Here is a 21,753-nt window from a genome sequence, read left to right on the forward strand (position 1 = left end):
TTCCAGGTTTTTCTGACAGCATCCTGCCCATCATTTCTTATAATAATATTCCATCATAATCACATGCCACAAATTCTTTAACCATTCCTTAACTGATGGGCATCCCGTCAATTTCTAATTTTTTGCCCTCAGAAATAAGGTGCTATAAATATTGTTATACATATAGGTCCTTTTCCTTTTTTAAAAAAATCTCTTTTGGGATACAGACCTAGTAGTAGTATTACTGAATCAAAGGGATGCATGATTTTATAGGCCTTTGTGTATAGATCCACATTGCCCTACAGAATGTTTGAATCAATTCATGACTCCACCAACAATGCATTAAAGTCTCATTTTTCTCACATTCCTTCCAACATTTGTCATTTACCTTTTCTGTCCCATTAGGCAATCTAAGACATAGGAGGTAGCACCTCAGAAATGTTTTAATTTTCATTCCCATTAGCCAATCTAATATGTATGAGGTAGTACCTCAGAATTTTTTTTTTATTTAAGGAAGAGTGAGTTTAATTCAATTCAATGTAATTCAACCAGTATTTAGGCTGTGGACTTTGCACAGCCTTCCATCACTTAAATCCAATTCACTTCCATGTCATGACTTCACCTTCCTGATGCTATGGTCTTCTTTAAGATCAAAAGACAAACAACCAACTCTGTGAACAGAAAGATTTGCTGCCCCACAAGGGACGTAGCTGGAACTGGCTAGTTGGGCAATACAACCTTTTTTATTTTATTTTTTCCTTCCCTCCCCTTCCCTCCTATTCCCCCCTCCCCTTGATGACTGGAGATGACCCAGGATGCAATAGGAGACGTGGCCCTTTTACTTTCTTTATAATTAATATTTTTTTATTTTTAGTTTACAATGCTCAGTTCCATATAATTTCAAGTTTCAGATTTTCTTCCCCTCCTTCCCCCCACTACTTCCCCAAGACGGCATGGAATGCGATATATCTTCTACATATAACTTTGCATTGAACTTATTTACACAATAGTGAAGTTGTAAAGAACAATTATGACCAATGGAATGAATCAGGAGGAAGAAGAAACGAAACCAAAAAAAAAAAACCATAGGAAAAAAAGGAGAGCAAACATTGTGCCTCAATCTGCATTCATACTTCATAGTTCTTTCTCTGGATGTAGATAGCTTCTCCATCATGAGTCCTTTGGAGTTGTCTTTGCACCTTGTATTGCTCAGAAGAGCGAAGTCTATCAGGGTTATTCATCACAGAATCCATACATCTGTGGTTGTGTATAATGTTCCCCTGGTTCTGCTCCATTCACTCAGCATTATATCGTGTAGGTTTTTCCATGCTATTATGAAGTCCATATCATCCCCATTTCTTACACCACAGTAGTATTCCATTAGCTTCATATACCACAATTTCTTCAGCCATTGCCCAACTGATGGGCATCCCCTTGATTTCCAGTTCTCTGCTACTGCAAAAAAAACTGCTATAAATATTTTTTTACATATGGGTCCTTTTCCCACTTGTGTGATCTCTTTCAGACAGCACCCGAGAATGTGGTATTGCTGGGTCAAAGGGCATGAACATTTTAAGCCCTTTTGGCATAGTTCCAAATTGCTCTCCAGAATGGCTGGATCAGTTCACATCTCCACCAGCCATCTAACAGTGTTCCAATTTTCCCATACCCTCTCCATTTTCCTGTTTTGTCATTTTAACCAGTCTCACAGGAGAAACATGGTACCTAAAAGTTGTTTTGATTTGCATTTCTCCAATCAGTAGTGATTTCAAGCATTTTTTAATATGCCTATAGATATTTTTAATTTCTTCCTCAGAAAACAGTCTGTTCATATCCTTTGACCATTTCTCATTTGAGGAATGACTTGTATTCCTATAAATTTGACTCAGTTCCCTATATATTTTAGACATGAGGGCTTTATCAGAGGCACTGGTTGTAAAGATTTTTTCTCCTAATCTTTGTTGCATTGTTTTTTTTATACAAAAACATTTCAATTTAACATAATCAAAATTATACATTTTGCATTCTGTAATGCTTTCTATCTCTTGTTTTTTCATGAATACTTTACTTTTCCGTAAATCTGATAGGTACAACATTCCCTGCTTTTCCAAAGTGCTTATACTATCAGCCTTTATTCCTAAATCATGTACCCATTTTGACTTTATTTTGGTATATCATGTAAGGTATTGGTCTATGCCCAGTTTCTGCCCTACTGTTTCCTTATTTTCCCAGCAGTGTTTGTGAAATAGTGAATTCTTAGCCCAGAAGCTGGGCTAAGTAGAAAGAGTAGATTACTATAGTCATTGACTACTGTCTCTGGTGTACATATCCTATTCCACTGGTCCACAGCTCTGTTTCTTAGCCAGTACCAGGTAGTTTTAATGACTGCTGATTTATAGTATAGTTTAACAACTGGTATGGCTAGGCCACCTTCCCTAGCATTTCTTTTCATTAATTTCCTAGATAGTCTAGACATCTTGTTCTTCCAGATGAATTTTGTTATTATTTTACCCAGCTCTGTAAAATAATTTTTGGTAGTTCTATTGGCATGGCACTGAATAAATAAATTAATTTAGGTAAAATTGTCATTTTTATTATATTAGCTCAGCCTAACCATGAGCAACTGATATTTTTCCATTTATTTAGATCTGACTTTATTTGTGTGAAATGCATTTCATAATTATGTTCATATAAGCCTGGGTTTTGTCTTGACAGACAGACTCCCAAATATTTTATAGTGTCTACAATAACTTTGAATGGAATTCCTCTTTCTATCTCTTGCTGTTGGGCTTTGTTAGTAATGTATAGGAATGCCAAGGATTTATGCGGGTTTATTTTATAACCCACAGATTTGCTAAAGTTGTTTATTATTTTAAGTAGTTTTTTAACTTGATTCTCTAGGATTCTATAATTACATCATAATATCATCTGCAAAAAGTGATAATTTAGTTTCTTCTTTGCCTATTCAAATTTCTTCAATTTCTTTTTCTTCTCGTATTGCTACAGCTAAGATTTCTAGTACCAAATTGAATAGTAGGGGTGAAACATCCTTATTTCACACCTGTTCCTATTGGGAATACACCTAGCTTATCCCCATTACAAGTAATGCTTGCTGATGGTTTTAGGTAGATGCTATTTATAATTTTAAGGAAGACTCCATTTATTCCTATGCTTTCTAGTGTTTTGAATAGGAATGGGTGTTATATTGTGTCAAAGGCTTTTTCTGCATCTATTGAAATGATCATATGGTTTCTTCTATATTTGTTGTTGATATGATCCATTATGCTGATAGTTTTCCTAATATTGAACCAGCCTTGCATTTCTGGAATAAATCCTACCTGACCATAGTGTATTATTGTCATGATAAGTTGCTGCAATCTTTTTGCTAATATTTTGTTTAAAATTTTTGCATCAATATTCTTTAGGGAAATTGGACTATAATTTTCTTACTGTGTTTTGACTATCCCTGGTTTGGGTATTAGTACCATATTTGCATCATAAAAAGAATTTGGTAGGACTCTATAAAGTATAGGAATTAATTGTTTCTTAAAAATTTGATAAAAGTATAGGAATTAATTGTTCCTTAAAAGTTTGATAAAATTCACATGTAAAACCATCTAGCCCTGGGGATTTTTTCATAGGGAGTTCATTGATGGCTTGCTCAATTTCTTTTTCTGAGATGGGGTTATTAATGTATTTTACTTCTTCTTCTGTTAACCTGGGCAATTTATATTTTTGTAGATATTCATCCCTATCCCTAAGGGTTTATGGGCATACAATTGGACAAAATAATTCCTAATTACTGTTTTATTTCCTCTTTATTAGAAGTGAATTCACTCTTTTTTCCTCTTTTTTTTGTTCTTTTACTTTTCTTTTATTGTTTATTGGTTTCGCATAAAGTCATTAGCTTCCACCTGCTTGATTCTTATTTTTAAGGAATTATTTTCTTCAGTGAGACCTTGGACCTCCTTTCCATTTGGCCAGTTCTGCTTTTTGAGGCATTTTTCTCCCCATTGACTTTTTGGTTCTCTTTTACCATTTGTTCAAGTCTGTTTTTTTTTAATTTATTTATTTAATATATTTAGTTTTCAGCATTGTTTTTCACAAGAGTTTGAATTACAAATTTTCTCCCCATTTCTAACCTCCCCCCACTCCAAGATGACATATATTCTGGTTGCCCTGTTCCCCAGCCAGCCTTCCCCTCTGTCACCCCACTCCACTCCCATCCCCTTTTCCCTTCTTTTCTTGTAGGGCAAGATAAATTTCTACGCCCCATTGCCTGTGTATCTTATTTTCTAGTTGCATGCAAAAAAAATTTTTTTTTTGGTTTTGAACACCTGTTTTTAAAACTTTGAGTTCCAAATTCTCTCCCCTCTTCTCTTCCCACCCACCCTCCCTAAGAAGTCAAGCAATTCAACATAGGCCACATGTGTATCATTACGTATAACCCTTCCACAATACTCATGTTGTGAAAGACTAACTATATTTTGCTCCTTCCCAACCCAACCCCCTTTATGGAATTTTCTCCCTTGATCCTGCCCCCTTTCCAAAGTGTTTGTTTTTGATTACCTCCACCCCCATCTGCCCTCCCCTCCATCATACCCCCCTTTTTTATCTTCTTCCCTCTTCTTTCCTGTCAGGTTAGATACCCAACTGAGGATGTCTGGTATTCCCTCCTCAGGCCAAATCTGATGAAAGCAAGATTCACTCATTCCCCACTCACCTACCTTCTCCCCTCCTCCCACAGAACTGCTTCCTCTTGCCACTTTTATGCGAGATAATCCACCCCATTCTATCTCTCCCTATCTCCCTCTCTCAATATATTCCTCTCTCATCCCTTAATTCGATTTTATTTCTTTTAGATATCTTCCCTTCATCTTCAACTCACCCTGTGTCCTCTCTCTCTCTCTCTCTCTCTCTCTCTCTCTCTCTCTCTCTCTATATATATATATATATATATATATATATATATATATATATATGTATATATACATATATACACACACATACATATATACATACATGCACATTCACATATATATATGCACATAAACATATATATATATATATATATATATATATATATATATATGCATATTCCTTTCAGGTACTATGATATTGAGGTCTCATGAATCATATACATCATCTTTCTATGTAGGAAGGTAAACAAAACAGTTCAACTTTAGTAAGTCCCTTATGATTTCTCTTTCTTGTTTACGTTTTCATGCTTCTCTTGATTCCTGTGTTTGAAAGTCAAATGTTCTATTCAGCTCTGGTCTTTTCACTGAGAAAGCTTGAAAGTCCTCTATTTTATTGAAAATCCATATTTTGCCTTAGAGCACGATGCTCAGTTTTGCTGGGTAGGTGATTCTAGGTTTTAATCCTAGCTCCATTGACCTCCGGAATATCGCATTCCATGCCCTTCGATCTCTTAATGTAGAAGCTGCCAGATCTTTGATTATTCTGATTGTGTTTCCACAATACTCAAATTGTTTCTTTCTGGCTGCTCGCAGTATTTTCTCCTTGATCTGGGAGCTCTGGAATTTGGCAACAATATTCCTAGGAGATTTCTTTTTGGGATCTATTTGAGGAGGCGATCGATGGATTCTTTCAATTTCTATTTTGCCCTGTGGCTCTAGAATATCAGAGCAGTTCTCCTTGATAATTTCTTGAAAGATGGTATCTAGGCTCTTTTTTTGATCATGGCTTTCAGGTAGTCCAATAAATTTAAAATTATCTCTCCTGGATCTATTTTCCAGGTCAGTGGTTTTTCCAATGAGATATTTCACAGTCTTCCATTTTTTCATTCCTTTGGTTCTGTTTTATAATATCTTGATTTCTCATAAAGTCACTAGCTTCCACTTGCTCCAATCTAATTTTTAAAGTAGTATTTTCTTCAGTGGTCTTTTGGACCTCCTTTTCCATTTGGCTAATTCTGCCTTTCAAGGCATTCTTCTCCTCATTGGCTTTTTGGAGCTCTTTTGCCATTTCAGTTAGTCTATTTTTTAAGGTGTTGTTTTCTTCAGTGTATTTTTCAGTATTTTTTTGGGTTTCCTTTAGCAAGTCATTGACTTGTTTTTCATCGTTTTCTCGCATCCTTCTCATTTCTCTTCCCAATTTTTCCTCTACTTCTCTAACTTGCTTTTCTAAATCCTTTTTGAGCACTTCCATGGCCTGGGACCAGTTCAAGTTTTTCTTGGAGGCTTTTGGTGCAGGCCCTTGTGCTTTGTTGATTTATTTAGGCTGTGTGTTTTGTTCTTCTTTGTCACCAAAGAGAGAATGCAAAGTCTGAAACTGAATCTGGGTGTGTTTTCACTGTCTGGCCGTATTCTCTACCAGCTAACTTGACCCCTGAGTTTTTCAGCAGGGTATGACTGCTTGTAGACTAAAGAGTTCTATGTTCTATGCTTGGGGGGGATGTGCCAGCTCTGCCACACCAGAACTCCTCCTTCCCCAAGAATCCCCAACCCGGACTGGGCTTAGATCTTCAGCAGGCTGTGCACTCCTGCTCTGATCTGCCACTTAATCCCTCCCACTAGGTGGGCCTGGGGCCAGAAGCAACAGCAGCTGTAGCTGCCCCACCTCCGCTGCCCCAGGGCAGTGGCCAAACTGTGAACTCCTTGCACTCTGGCAGCTTTTCCCACTAACCTTCTCCGCTGTCTTTGGTGTTTGTGGGTTGACAAGTCTGGTAACTGCTGCAGCTCACTGATTCAGGGCGCTAGGGCCCGCGCTGCCCTGCTCCTGGTCTGGTTGGTCTGAGCAGCTCACTCTGGACTCTGCTGTGCTCCGCTCCCAGCTCCCAGCTCCCAGCTCCCAGCTCCCAGCCCCCAGCTCCCAGCCCCCAGCTCCATGTGGGATAGACCTCACCCAGAGACCCTCCAGGCTGTCCTGGACTGGAGCCCTGCTTCCCTCTGCTGTTTTTTGGTTTCTGCAGTTCTAGAATTGGTTCAGATCCATTTTTTTAGGTTTTTGGAGGGACCCAGGGGGAGCTTACTGCTTTCCAGCTGCCATCTTGGCTCCACCCCTCGAGTCTGTTTTTAAGGTATTATTTTCTTCAATATTTTTGTCTCCTTTACCAAGCTGTTGACTTGTTTTTCATGATTTTCTTCCATCACTCTCATTTCTCTTCTCAATTTTTCCTCTGCCTCTCTTACTTGATTTTCAAAATCCCTTGTGAGCTCTTCCATGGCCTGAGACCAATTCCTAATTTTCTTGGAAGCTTTGGATGTAGGAACTTTGACTTTGTTGGCTTCGTCTGAGTATGTGTTTTGATCTTCTTTGTCACCATAACCTTCTAAAGACAGAGTTTTTTTTTTTTTTTCCACCTGCTGTTCGTGCCTTTTCCCAACCTGTGACTTGACTTTTGACTGTTTGTTAAAGTATGGCTTTGCTTCCAGCATGAAGGATACACTGTCCCCAGCTTCAGGGGTTTTGTGCAGCTCTTTTCAGAAATACTTCTAAGGACCTGTAAGTTTTCAGTTCTTCCAATTTGGTACGATCTAAGGAGAGGTGTTTACTAATCTCCTCACCTGTGCTCTAGTCTGTGAACAACCATGAAGACTCTTTTCTGCCCTGGAATTGTGAGGAGGGTCCTCCCTCCACTGTGGCATCAAGCTCTACTTTGCTAGTTCTCCTCCTCATCCTGGGACTGCCACCCAGGACTGTGACATGGATCAAAGTATTGGCAAAGCAACAGAGTCCTGTTTCAGTGCTAGCAAAAAGACCCCTACAATCTCCTTCTGACCAATTGTTTGCCCCTCTTACCATCTGTCGTTTGCTAGCTCTGGAAGGAGTAACTGCCCTTCTAGTGCTGATTTGGTTGCTCTTAAGACCTGTTCTTCATTTGCCAGAATGGGGCTATGCTGATGCTGCCTATTCTGGATTTTGCTCCTGTATGGTCCAGGAATGACAGACCTTTCCTGCCAACCTTTCAAGTTGTCTTGGGCTAAAAATTTGTTACACTCCATTTTTCATGGGTTTTGCTGCTCTAGAATTTGTTTAGAGTCATTTTTTTTTTAAATTTAAATTTATTTATTTAACATATTTGGTTTTCAGCATTGATTTTCACAACAGTTTGAATTACAAATTTTCTTCCCATTTCTACCCTCCTCCCCCACTCCAAGATGGCTTATATTCTGGTTGCCCTGTTCCCCAGTCAGCCCTCCCCTCTATCACCCCCCTCCCCTCTCATCCCCTCTTCCCTTCCTTTCTTGTAGGGCAAGATAAATTTCTACGCCCCATTGCCTGTGTATCTTATTTTTTAGTTGCATGCAAAAACTTTTTTTTTGAACATCTGATTTTAAAACTTTGAGTTCCAAATTCTCTTCCCTCTTCCCTTCCCACCCACCCTCCCTAAGAAGTCAAGCAATTCAACACAGGCCACATTATGTATAACCCTTCCACAATACCATACATACCCAATTGGGTATCTTACCCCACAGGAAAGAAGAGGGAAGAAGATAAAAAAAGGGGGGGGATGATGGAGGGGGGCAGATGGGAGTGGAGGTAATCAAAAACAAACACTTTCAAAAGGGGACAGGGTCAAGGGAGAAAACTCAATAAAGGGGGAGGGGTTGGGAAGGAGCAAAATATAGTTAGTCTTTCACAACATGAGTATTGTGGAAGGGTTATACATAATGATACATGTGTGGCCTAGGTTGAATTGCTTCTTAGGGAGGGTGGGTGGGAAGGGAAGAGGGGAGAGAATTTGGAACTCAAAGTTTTAAAATCAGATGTTCAAAAAAAAAGTTTTTAGAGTCATTTTTAAAGGTATTTGTAGGGTTTGGAGGGAAAGCTGAGGTGACTCCCTTTACTCTGCTATCTTGACTCCACTTCCAAAATGTAATTTTCTCAATATTTTACTAACCCACTTGCCTCCAGGCAAAAGGGTGTTCTCTATTCTCTGAACTCTAATATTATTTCATTTGTACTTTTCTTATGCACTCATTGTATAAAACTTTACTTTTTAATTATTTTAATCTCTTTCCTTCTTTATTAGATGGTAAGTGCCTTGAGAGTAAGCATGTGTTTTATCAAAAGTGCCTTTTGTGTAAATTGTCAAAATTCTATTATTGATATTTCTTGATGATTATGACTTTGGGAATTATGAGATTATTAAGCTGAATGTTGGCATTTTGTGGGGAAAGAGGGAGACCAGAAATCAATTTAGATTAAAAAGGCCTAAGGATTCTTTTGCCCTTCAGTCTCTGGGTGAAGAGGATAATTACAGACTACAGAGAAAATGTCTGCAGAAGAAAATGGCAAAACACTTCAGGATCTTTGCCAAGAAAACCCCAAATGGGGTCATGAAGAGTCAGACACAACTGAAAGAACTGAACAATACAGAGTGAAAATGAAGGTTTTTCCCATTCATTTTCTCTCTGTTGCAGAAATATGAATCATTCACCGATACTAAGAGTAGTCTTTGCTCCCATTCCTCCATCTCCCTTTTCTATTACTTTCGGAGAAGTAAACTAGGATAATTTTAATAATAATTGTAATGCCTTGCGACTAAAATCCAAAGGGAGAGAAGTGAGGTAGTGCCATTCTGAACAAGAACAACAACACAAAATGCAAGATAATGGAGGAGTACAGTATGTCAGCACTACTGGCATAGGAAGAGATAAATGGCAGAGATTTCCAGAAATTGACTTAGAAAATATAATAGACTCTTTTCAGTATTCAAAGAAAGAAATTCCCATAGATGCCTGAAGAGAACCTTAGTATGGTGGGAGGGGTTATGAGTTCGAGAATACTTTAAATGTCCAAAAGCATTCTGAAAATGGGCATTAAAGAGAGAAAAGAGCTACAAAAATTTTATCCTTTTTTCAGATGTAAACTTATTCAATCCTATGTCATATCATTGAGAATGTGGACCATGTTTTAGGGAAGAAAAGCTAGAAATGGGAAGCAACTTGAGAAGACTACCAAAAAGTGAAGGACCCAGTATGCCTGATGGGATTGGAGGGCAGTGGCAGTTGAATGATCAAACACTATAAGGGAAACACTAGTAAAACAAACAAACAAACAAAGATAAAGTCTGTATCATTTGATCATTATCAGAGGTAACTCTTTTGTCAAAGACTTCTTTAACACAAATTCCCTGGATATAATTTAGGGACTTCTCATATTTTCTATCTTATTCTTCTCTGTTCCAGGTGGATTTAGGATCTTCAGTATCTGGCACAGAGTAGCAACTCCAGTAACATATACTTCAACTCACAGGGGATCAATTATAGAACAGTCTTAATTTTTACAATAAAGAACACAAATATGGCACACATAGACCTAAAGGAAGTTAAGCGATCCCCACCTTTTCCCACTTCTGCTTTGCCTTAGGAACTTGGACAATCTTTGTGGCTTTTAGAAATAACTTTAGTGGAACATAATTATGAAGAAAATATTTAAGGATTAATAGAGTCAGAGATAGCCTTTATGAGGATCTTTTTTCCCCTTCTGTATTGTTTAGCTGTTGCAGTCATGAACAGCTCTTCAAGACCCCATTTGAGGTTTTCTTGGCAAAGATACTTAAGTGATTTGCTATTTCACTCACCAACTCATTTTACAGATGAGGAAAATGAAGCAAATGCTCTCTGGTTGAGATATTCAAAACTTCACAAGTGACAGCCAATACCCAGCTTGTTGATACCCCTGACTTAATTTGCTCCACATTCCAGTCCATACTCCACTCAGCTGCTAAAATAACCTTCTTAAGGCATATGTCTGATGATGTCACTTCTCTACTCAATAAACTTTAATGGCCCCCTATTATCTCCAAAATTAAATGTAAACTCCTCTGCTTGGCTTTTAAAGTTCTCTACAGCATGGCCGATTCTAACTTTTCCAGTCTTCTTACATTTTCCTTCCTTCCATATACTTTAAAATCCAGTGAAAGTGGATTTCTTTCTGTTCCTCATACATAACTGTAACTGCAATGTTGCTGCTTGCTGCCACTGTGGCTGTGTAAGGCCAATAACAAAAGCACACAGGAGGGCAGCTAGAACAGGTTCTTTGATCTGCTTTTCTAAGGAAAGCAATTTAGGGGGTTTATAATCTAATTTTAATTAAACATACATATATGATTCACTTAGTTCAGGGGGAAAAGTCAGCACCCTGAACTTCAGAGAAAATACAGGCAGAAATTACAAGCAAAAGTTATATAAACAGAGCAAATAACACAAATCAGCACACAGAGATTCTGTCAGTCCATAGTAATAAATACATAGATACATAGTTACCAGAAAGATAAGCACCAACATCTGGGTTTTGAAAGCTGGGGAGGAGGGTTCCTTAATGGCTGCCCAGATTCTCCCCACCAACATCCTTTCAATGAGTGGGCCCCCAAAGCAAAATGCTAACCTCAGAGTATATCTATATACTTCTTCAGTGTCAGAGGGCATCACAAACATGTGACTTAAACTCACATGACTTAGGCTTTCTTGTGACTTAAGCAGGTCATCAAAGATTCTTGATTCAATCAAAGGCAAGACTCAGTCAGAGGCACTTTACTTCCTTAGTGCTGAAAAAAATTAGAACAAGTGTCCAAGTAAAGTCCTCTTTCATCTTGACTCAAGGTTGACTTCGTAGTGCCATGGCTCTTCCTCTGTAGACTGACTGCTCCCAACTCACACCTGGATTCACACACAGGCAGCTCTCTGCTCCTGCACCATGTCTCAGCTCACAAGAACTGCTCCACTCCAAGCTCCTGACCAACATCAGGCTCCAGGGGTTCCTTCCCACAGCTTCTGTTTCTGGGAAAACAAAGCTTAACAGGGTATCAACACACATCACCAACACCACCATCTCAATTCACCTCCAAAGTCCAGATGCTCTGTGTTAACAGCTCAGTTCATTTTGACAGCTCTCAGAAGGGGCTTAAGCTAAGCCTCCTTCCCATGGACAGGTCTCTGCTCTACAGCTCCACTCACCTCCCCTGGCCTTCAAAGTTTGGAGGCTCCTTCAGCAAGTCTCTGCCATCAAAGCTCTCCTCAATCTCAGATGTCTCCTCTCTTCTCTAGAGGTCTCTTCACAGCTCTTTTAGGTTTCCCCTCAGCTCAATGCTCACAGCTAATTCTTCTTTATCTCTTCTCTTCTCAATGGCCAGCAGCTCTCTTGATGCTGGCTGTCTCTCAGTCTTCTCAACACTGGCAGCTCTCTTAATGTCTCCTCTTCAATGCCCTCTCTATATCTGCTTTTCTCACACTCTGGGCTCTCCTTATATATAGTTCTAGCCAGCATCTGATTGGCTGGGACTCAGGTCTCTGTTTGACTGAATCCATGCACATCTGATTGCCTAGAACTCAATGCACATATTGATTGGCTAAAACTCAATGCACATTCAATCCAGCAAAAATCCCACTTTGCTGGCCATTACAAAAACACACCATTTCCTGATTCTGGGCCCCTTTTACTAAAATTTTTCTTCAGTGCCAAATCATTTTGCCGTATCTTTAATTTCCTCCAAAGACATGAAATTATCCTCTAAAGAAAAAGATTTCTGCTGAGATTGGGTGAGCTGGCTCTGACAAAAAATGCACAAGCTTTCATTTGAGTTCCTGCATGCACTTCTGGTGCCCAGGAATGAAATGCTGGATGGAAGAGTCTCTCTAAGCCACACACAGAGAGAGTTTCCACATTTCTGGACACAGCTACTACTTGCTACTATGCAAAACTTAAAGTTTTCATTCAAGGTTTTTGAAAAAAAAATGCAGAGAAGGATCTCTTATTTAATAATGAGAAGGGGGATGAAAGCTTGGTCACCTGAGGTAAAACTAGTCACTTTCTGAGATGAAGCAAATGAATTTGAGAGAACTAGTACAAGATTCAGGTAAGCCTCTGCAAGTCTGATCCAAACCTAATGATTAAAATGATGCAAAGCAATCAGTTTTTTTTTCAGGGAAAATATTATTTTTTTCTACATTCTTCAGATTTGAATAAATAGTGAGCTAGAGGTAGAGTGCAGAATTTAAATGGTCACTGTCGGTGGTTTTTAGCAATCTCTAATGGTTCCACATGTCTTCCCAAGTGAGTTAGACATTGAATCTGTCCCTCTTGAAAATCTTGGGCATCTCTTTACATGGTAAAGTTGGCAGCTGTAGTACTCCTGAAGTGCTTTCTGAAAATCTCCTAGCTAGTAACTTTTAGTAGCTACATCAAATCTTGGAATTCCCAACTTCCTTTAAAACTTAACTCAAATCCTGTTTTCAGCAGGAGGGGGGATGGAGGGGAGGCTTAATCAGTACTTGTGGAATCATTGACATGGCCGTCCCCATTCTGATGCAACTGATTCTTTTCCTCTCCCCAAAGGATCCCACTTCCCTCCCTCAGAGAACAAAAAAAACCACATTTACTATTTTGTGACTTATTTTTCTTAAGCACTCAGAGTTATTTAACTTCCCAAAGGTTTTGAAGGACAATGTGACACGGTGGTAAAATGACTGCCTTTGGGGTGAGAGAATAACATAGTCTTAGAATATAAAGAATTTGCAAAGTGGAAAGAATATTCATGGTAATTTATTCCAATTTGTTCTGAGATAAGACTCTCCTCTATAAAATCTATGACAATCATTCAACCAGTGTTTGCTTTAAGACATCTTTTGAGGGAAAACCAGGCTGACACCAAGACATACCATTCCACTTTTGAATAGTTTTGCTTTTTAGTCATATTCCCCCTCTTCCCCTTATGTTGAAGCAAAATTAACATTTCTGAAACTTTCACCCTTTCTCTTTGTTCTGCCCTCTAATGGCAGAAAGAACAATTCTATTTCCCTTTATATGAGAGCCATTTAAATACATCAATAACCACAACCCTCCCCATTGAGTTCTCTTTCCTCACTTAATTTAACCACCCTTTAGCACAGATAGATATTCATCATAATTTATGTCATACAAAGGGATCTAACTCTTGGGAATTTAACATTCATCCTGGCAATTATGCACATATACCTCACAGGCAGAAATGCAGAGGAGGTAAGGGCTTTCTCTGGTTCTCAAGTAGTCCAATGACCTATCCCTCTACTCAAAATCTCTCTTTAAGTTTGTGTTGACTTATCAACTGGTATGTGAACTTGTGGATTTACCCAGTCAGGGCAGTTCACAAATCTCCATACTCAAAAAGAATCCCACCTCCTTCTTGATTATCTTTGAGTGTACACTAGTCATGAAACCTTGACATAATGGATCCCACTCTCCAAAGAAAGGATAGGCATATTTGGATACTGCCTATAGTATTTCTATTCTTGGCATAAAATCAATGGCAACAAAACAATAAAAAATGCACATTAACTCATCACAATATTTCAGTACATTAGAAGAACAAAAAAGGTTTTGGATGAATTCTCTGTTATGCCCCTGTGATGTACCTAGACCTGGAGACTCAGGATCCATCACACCATACTACAATCTTACATGCTTATTGTAAGGTATGTTTCTTATATTTCTTGAAAAGTAGTTGATTAATGTTTTTGTTTCAGTTCTGTAAAGGTCCAGTGTTTTTGCTTTTCTTTAATCCCTAGCTTTCAGGACAATACTGGGTACATAGTAATTTTTTTAATGCTTATTGTTTGACCGATTGAATGGCATAACCAAATATGTTCAGCAATTTCCTAATGGTAAACCTGTGAGACTAAATGAGTCACATATTCTCTAATTCATTGGTGTTTTCAAAATTGTAACATGGCAGGAAAATATAAAGAAAAGGAAACCCAGAGATCTAAGTTATTTCAAACATTGGTAGCAATTTGAAACTTTTCTTCAATTCTATGACCAACTGTATCATATTACTTTTTACTTCAGAATGTCATTCATCATCATCCTCTTTTCTTTTCCTGTGTGCTTTACTCATCCCTTTTAATGTGCCTTCAGGGGCATAACACATGCTTTGAAATGTTACCGAAGAAAACTCTGCAGCAGTTTGATAACATAGTTTCTCACAGAAGGTAAAAGAATATGACTTGTTCTAAAAATGATATGTGTGATACATATGTACATGTACATTGTCAAACTTAAAGTCACTTTCTGTGTGTACATCTTCTTAAAGTCATTTGACAGTCTATTAGAATGAATGAAATAAAGGAACAAAGATTTTGAGCAGGGTTGCCATAATTTATAATACCTGTTGTAATTTCTATTCTACAGCCCACATTTGTGCTCTTCTACTTCCATGTACTTAAAGAAAAAAAAGGATATAATCAGATGAATGATTCTAAGTATTGACATGTAGAATTTTCTAATAGGTCAGGAACTTGTAAAATAAGAACCTTCTTAGAATAGCTGTAAGTGTAAACAACTGAGAATATCATGCACGCATGAATGGATTTAAAAAATCAAGGCAAAGATTTCTGGGATATTCTATTTATTTTTAACTTTGAGTAAATCTTTTTTTCCTGCAAAATTTAACCACTTATAAATGCTGAATCATTTACAGCTTTATTCTATGTTAAGAAGCAAAGCCTTGGCTCAATGATACTGCATTTTCCAAAAGTCAAAAATGATGAGATAGTTCAAGATTTTCAATAAAAATAATTAAATTTCATAAATTGATCATTGATTTCTTTGACATGATAGACTCATTATGACCTTGTGATAAATGACCATAATTATAGGTATTTTGTTTCTGACATGATTTGAAAACTAATAGTCAAGATTATTATAGTCTTACGTGAACTTAGGACTTGATTTAAATTACTGGGCTGATCACAATGATGTCAATAACACATCAGTTCATAGACTAATGAACCACATTTCCTTGTCAAATTTGTTAATTTTTTGCCTCAATGTCTTTGAATTCCAAGTGTGTAGAAATGTATTGCAGAAATGGGTCTCTCCATAAGGAAAGCATAGGACATGATTCCTAAATTTGAATTGGATAACCAAACAATGAGAACTGACTATCCTCTCCAAAGGGAGGAAAATAATCCAATTTAATTGCCTGAATTAAAATTTCTGGTAACGATAATCAAACATGAATGTATTACATGAATGATATGAAAGTTTCATTATATGGTAAAATTTATTTTTAAGAAAACAATCTGCAAAAATATTCATAACATCTAAACATAATATGTTGTAAGCTCTGGTAGAAACTTTAATAAAATCACAAACAAACAATATAATTGGTGTTACAGTGGCAGAATGTTACTTAATTAACATAGATATATTCTGTTAGAGAAAAGCCACTAAACAAAAATGAAGAATTCAATTAATCCATGAGTAACTACTAAGCTCCAAGTATTTCTGGCTTCTTGCTGGATATTTTCCCTTTAGTATCCTAACAGTTCAAACACAACAAATTCTCTACAGTAGATTTAGCTATCTGACTGTCAACGTCTTTTGATATTACAAGAACCTCAGAATAATCTTAGAATCATTTTTCTTTCTGGCTCCCATATATAATTAGTCCCCTAGTTGTTTTGATTCTATTTCTACAATATTTTTCATGTGCCTTCCTTTTTATTCTTTCTTTCACAGTCTTACTTCCGGCCTTCATTGTCTCCTGGACTATTGTAAGTCACACCCAAGTTGTTTTTCTGCCTTTGGTCTTGTCAATTCTTCTAATTGATTTTTCACATCATTGATAGATGAATCTTTCTACAATCTGTTGAAAAACCTTTGATAGATTTCTATTTGCTTACAAAATAAAATCCATATTTTTTAAAGCCAGAAATCAAGACCCTTTTAAATCTTTCCTTGGGTTATCTCTCCATGAAGCCAAAGAAATATCTCTCATTCAACCAACCTAATCTTATATTCATGACCTGAATATGGCTTGAGGCTTCCTCTCCCATGTCTTTACTAAAAAAAAAAGTTGCTTATGTGGAATAGCTCTATATAAAACAAACAACCAAACTTCATTTACCCTATCGTGATCAGGAGAAAAATCCATTTCTAAGATAATTACTCCAATTATTTAGTTTGGAAATGGATTCTTTGTGCTCCCTTCACTATTTACCTAAAATCTACTACTATTTTACCTACTGTATCTGTGTAAATAGTTTATAATTTTGATGGAAATACGCTTTATGTTATACTTATAAGCTCAGATATTTTTACTTATTTTTTTCATGGATCTTTCTATAATACCTAAGGATTTATCTATTTATTTATTTAGCTGTTCCTCACACTACCCGCTTCTACATTGAGAATTTTTTAAAAAGATAACACTCTGAACATATAGCTGCATGTCCTAATAAAACAAATCCCCACACTAGACAAGCCTAAAAAATATATGACATTTTTCTGCATTTTTTAAAGTTCATGACTACTTTCAGAAGGTAGGCAGAGTCTTTTATACTGTTTGGGACTTCTGTTTTGTCATGCTTTTATTGATCAGAATTTAAATTATTTTAAAATTGCTTTTTCTCTAAAATGTTATCATTGTATGAATTGGTGTACGTATGCTCATTTTGCTTTGAAAAATTATTTTGTAATGGTCTCAGTTTTTCAGAAACTTTTTATTTGATCATTTCTAATGGCAAAATTATATCCCATTAATTCATATATCACAAGTTGTTAGTTATACTCAGATAGGAAGCCACTTACTTAGTTTCTAATTTTGGACTACCACAAAAAGAGCTGCTGGGATTATTTTTGTTCATAAAAACTCTTCCTCTTTCCTATGCAACTGGAGAGTATATGCCAAACATGTATATAGCTCGAACAAAGCTTACTTCATATTAAGCATTTGTAGGAACATGGCTCCAAATTGCTTTCTAGTATGGCTAGACCAAATCACAATTCCATCAACAATACAATAACAATTGAGTATTTGTTATTTTTCTCTTTTTTCATCTTTGCTACAGTACCTCAAAGTTGCTTTGAATTTCATTTTCTAACAGTGATATATAACATTTTTCATAAAATTGGTGAAAGCTCGAATTTCTTCCTTTAACTATCAATTCATAACCTCTGATTTATTTTTTTCCTATTGGGGAATGGCAATACATCAGATTTGAACTTATGTTGATGTTTGGTGTGAGATGTTAGTCTAAACTTCATTTCTTCCAGACTGTTCTCTAGTTTTTCCTGTGTGTTTCAGGTTTTGTTGTCACTGTTGTCATCATTTTTGTGGTTCAAATAGAGAGTAATCTTTCTCACACTAACGGGAGTTTATAAAACTTTGGGTTTATAAAACACTGTGCTATTAGATTTGTTTTGTGTTTTTTTTTTCCTTTTTTGTTATTTACCTAATCTGTTCCACTTATTGAACTCTATCTCTCTTTTGTTCAAGCACTAAATCATGTTAATGATTACTACATCAGATTACAATTTGTAATCTAATACTAATAGTTACCTTCCCACATGTTTCTATTATTACTCTTGAGATTATTCATCTTTTATTCCATTATATGTATTGTGTTACTATTTTTTCAAGGTCTAAAAAGGATTCTTTTGTGTGTATGATTGGTACAATATTAATTAAGGAAATTAATTTTAGCAGAGTTGTCTTTTTTTATTTTGAATGGACCTACCCATAAGAAATTAATATTTTTCCAATTATTTAGTTCTATATTTATTCCTGCAAAGAGTTTTTCATAGCTATATTAATATAGCCCCTTGATAAATCTTGGATTCCCACATATTTTGTAGCTCTGTAGTTATTTTCAATAGAGACCATTCCTTCATGTTGTTTTCTTAAAAATGTACACCTTAACATGAAATGAATTGTAATAAAAGTCATTTTATATTGAGTACTTATCCTAGTGTACTTACAGTATCCACTATTCAGTATTTATCACATCTTGCCTTTCATTGTAGCTTTTTGTTCACATATCCTGCTTCAACTACTATGTAGTAGATTTCAGTAGGCAAACAGTATAAGATAAAAAAGTTACAGTGTGTATATAGATTAAAACTGCACCAATATTTTAAAATATTCTGTATTTTATCATGTGGTTCATACCTACAAGAGTTTCCATTCTAGTTAGAACCATATGGCTTGCACAAATGAAACAGAGAACCATACAGCTTAAGTAGCTTGTTAATTTTAAAATAAGTGTTGAATAGAAATGAGAGAAAATAAAATGCATTGTGGAATAAGGTATACAAGGAAAACTTCATGGAAGAGTTGAGCTTTGAAGGATGGATTCAAGGGATATGGCATTGATAAGCTGGACTTCATGCAGACAAAAGAAACCAAAAGGATCAAGGAAATGCTATGCTATGCATGAATGAATTGAAGGAACTAGCCTGAAGAATAAAATAACTTGTTTATCACATGGATATTCCAAGGAGGAATAAGTACAAGTTGCAAAGAAAAAAAAAATAGGTCAGTGTAAAGAAAAGCCTTCTGTCAATTGGAGATGTCCCAAAATGGAATAATCTGTTTAAATAGGTCATGAGCTACACATTACCAGATGTCTTCCAAACAAAGACTCCATGAACATGGGTGAAGATGTTATAAAGGAGATTCCTATTCAAATATGAATTGACTCAGGTGGCTGAATACCCATAGAGCCAAGCTCAACTCTGAGATTCTATAATTCCAGGGAGAGGAGATAGAATGATCAAAGAATACTTGGGAATATGTGTGTGTGTGTATATGTATGTATGTATGTGTGTGTGTGTGTGTGTGTGTGTGTATACATATATATATGTATACATAAGTATATGTGTGTGTGGAAAGAGAGAGAGACAGAGAGACAGAGAGAGACAGAGAGAGACAGAGAGACAGAGAGAGATTCGAAAGTGCTAAGAGGGATAATGAAAAAAGGGGTCTGATTAAAGCACATGGAGTATGTTTGGGGCTCTTGATAGACAAGAAAATATTCATTAAGTGTGTAAACTATGGGAGGTGTCAGTTGCTAGATTAAGAAGTTTGGATTTGGGGAGAGACAGATTTCATATTAATGTAAATTAGATTTTCCTAACGATTAGAACTATTCAGATGTCAAATGTACTCCCTCTGGAGGTAATGAACTGCTTATAACCAGACCTTTCAAGTAGAGCCCAAATGACCACATTCCAGGGATATGGTAGTAGAGATTCTTATTCAAGCCAGGGCTAGACTGGATGATCCCTTCAACTATGAAATTCCCTGATGGTCAGTAGGAAATCATTTAAAGCTTAATGAACATAACTTGGAAGATTCGTGATCTCATGAATGAGGATATTCCTTCCAACAGTTCAAATTGCAACCCATCCATACTTACTATATTTTTTTTCATAAAAATCTGGTCCAGACCTTCAAAATGTTTTGACAGGTTTTTCACACTAAATGTTAGAAGTTAGGATTCTTTATTACTTTTTGGAACACATAGGACATATACTGCTTCTCCCTCAGTATTCTTAGGCTTATTTTCTTTTGGGACAATATGTTTTCTTTGAGATTCCTTATCATCTCTGTGTCACAGTCTACTCACACCTCAATATGCTTCTCTGTAGAAACTAACAAAATAGATAAATTAAGGGGCAATTATTTCCATCACAAAAGAATTTATAAATGTATCCTATTAATATTTAGTTTCTTTCAAGCACTTAAAATATGATTAAATTTTAAAAATGTAAATTTACATGCATTTTCAGAGGCACATTTCATTCAGAGGCACTCTTAAACCTTCTGTGAAGGACTGGCCATACTGAAAATTCTGATACAATTCATTCTTTGTATCCTTAGATAAATTCATTATGAATGAAACTGTTCTTCAATATTTTAAACATCATCTCTGTTTAAAATGCCTGACTTTTCTGGTTTAGCAACAAATTTAAAATATTCAAATAAGTTAAGACAGCTTATTTTTTGCTGCACTTTAAAAATGGAGAACACATTTGTCATATATATTGTGAAGAACCGATGTACTAGGAAGCAATTTCTAATTCAGTTGCATTTATAAGTATGTAATTTGAGGCAATTGAAAACATTACATTGTCTGCTCAATAGCCAGTTACAACTGCTCAGGAGCCCTTATCATACCATGCCTAAAGTTATCTTACAACTATTTTAATTCATGGATCATTGACTTTCAAAATGATTATAATTTCCTTGGTCAGTGCAGGTAATTCAGCATCTCAAACATTGCCATTTTTTTTTCTATTCTCTCCCACATAAGATGTGTTCCAAATGATTCCAGCTACTTGCCTTGCAAAACTATGAATATCTAGCCATTTGACAGAAATGCTGAGTCCTACTTTGGGCAGGAGGTCAATGTGGTCCAACTATAGATAGACTAGTTGCACATCAGAGGAGTATGAAGCACATTTAATGAAGGTGTGAATCCAGGGCTTTTTTATTTTTCTTGATTAGGGAAGCAGGAAGAGCTGATGGTAGAACTTCAGGTTTGGGGACTAGAGGTGCACCCTTAAATATTAAAATTTTATTTTTTTAGCTTCCTTACTTATAAAATCCTCTTTATTTCCCACCCATCCACACTCTTCTGGACTTTATCGTATTCCTCAGGAGCTTCATCTTTCTGAAAGATCATATTAACAATAGTATTCACACCTCTTGGGGTCCTTCCCTATCTCTTATTGAAGATGATAGAGATGGAAAGTGGGGAGATCCTACCAGATCTTCCATTTAAGGAGAGCACCTAGTCAAACTATTTCTTCATTACTCACTTAGCTGGACTCTTCTGGACTTCATCATGAACTTGTGTTAGTTAGGTGCTCCCACCCAACACTCCTGTTTTTAGCTTCTTTTTTATATGTTGTCTTCTCCCATTAGTTTATCTGAAGGCAAGGACTTTTTTGCCTTTCTTTGTGTCCCCAGTGCTTGGCACAGTGCTTGGCACATTGTAGGTGCTTAACAAATGTGTGTTAACTAAGTGATCAACCAACAAG

At 36.5% G+C, this 21,753-nt stretch overlaps 1 pseudogene; it reads right to left on the reverse strand.

Annotated features, from left to right (window-relative positions):
- Nucleotides 1-12,412: 12,412 nt before the first annotated feature.
- On the reverse strand, nt 12,413-21,395 carry LOC118857539 (annotated as a pseudogene).
- Nucleotides 21,396-21,753: the final 358 nt, after the last annotated feature.

The sequence above is a fragment of the Trichosurus vulpecula genome, chromosome 7 (assembly GCF_011100635.1).
Source record: "Trichosurus vulpecula isolate mTriVul1 chromosome 7, mTriVul1.pri, whole genome shotgun sequence".
NCBI lineage: Eukaryota > Metazoa > Chordata > Mammalia > Diprotodontia > Phalangeridae > Trichosurus > Trichosurus vulpecula.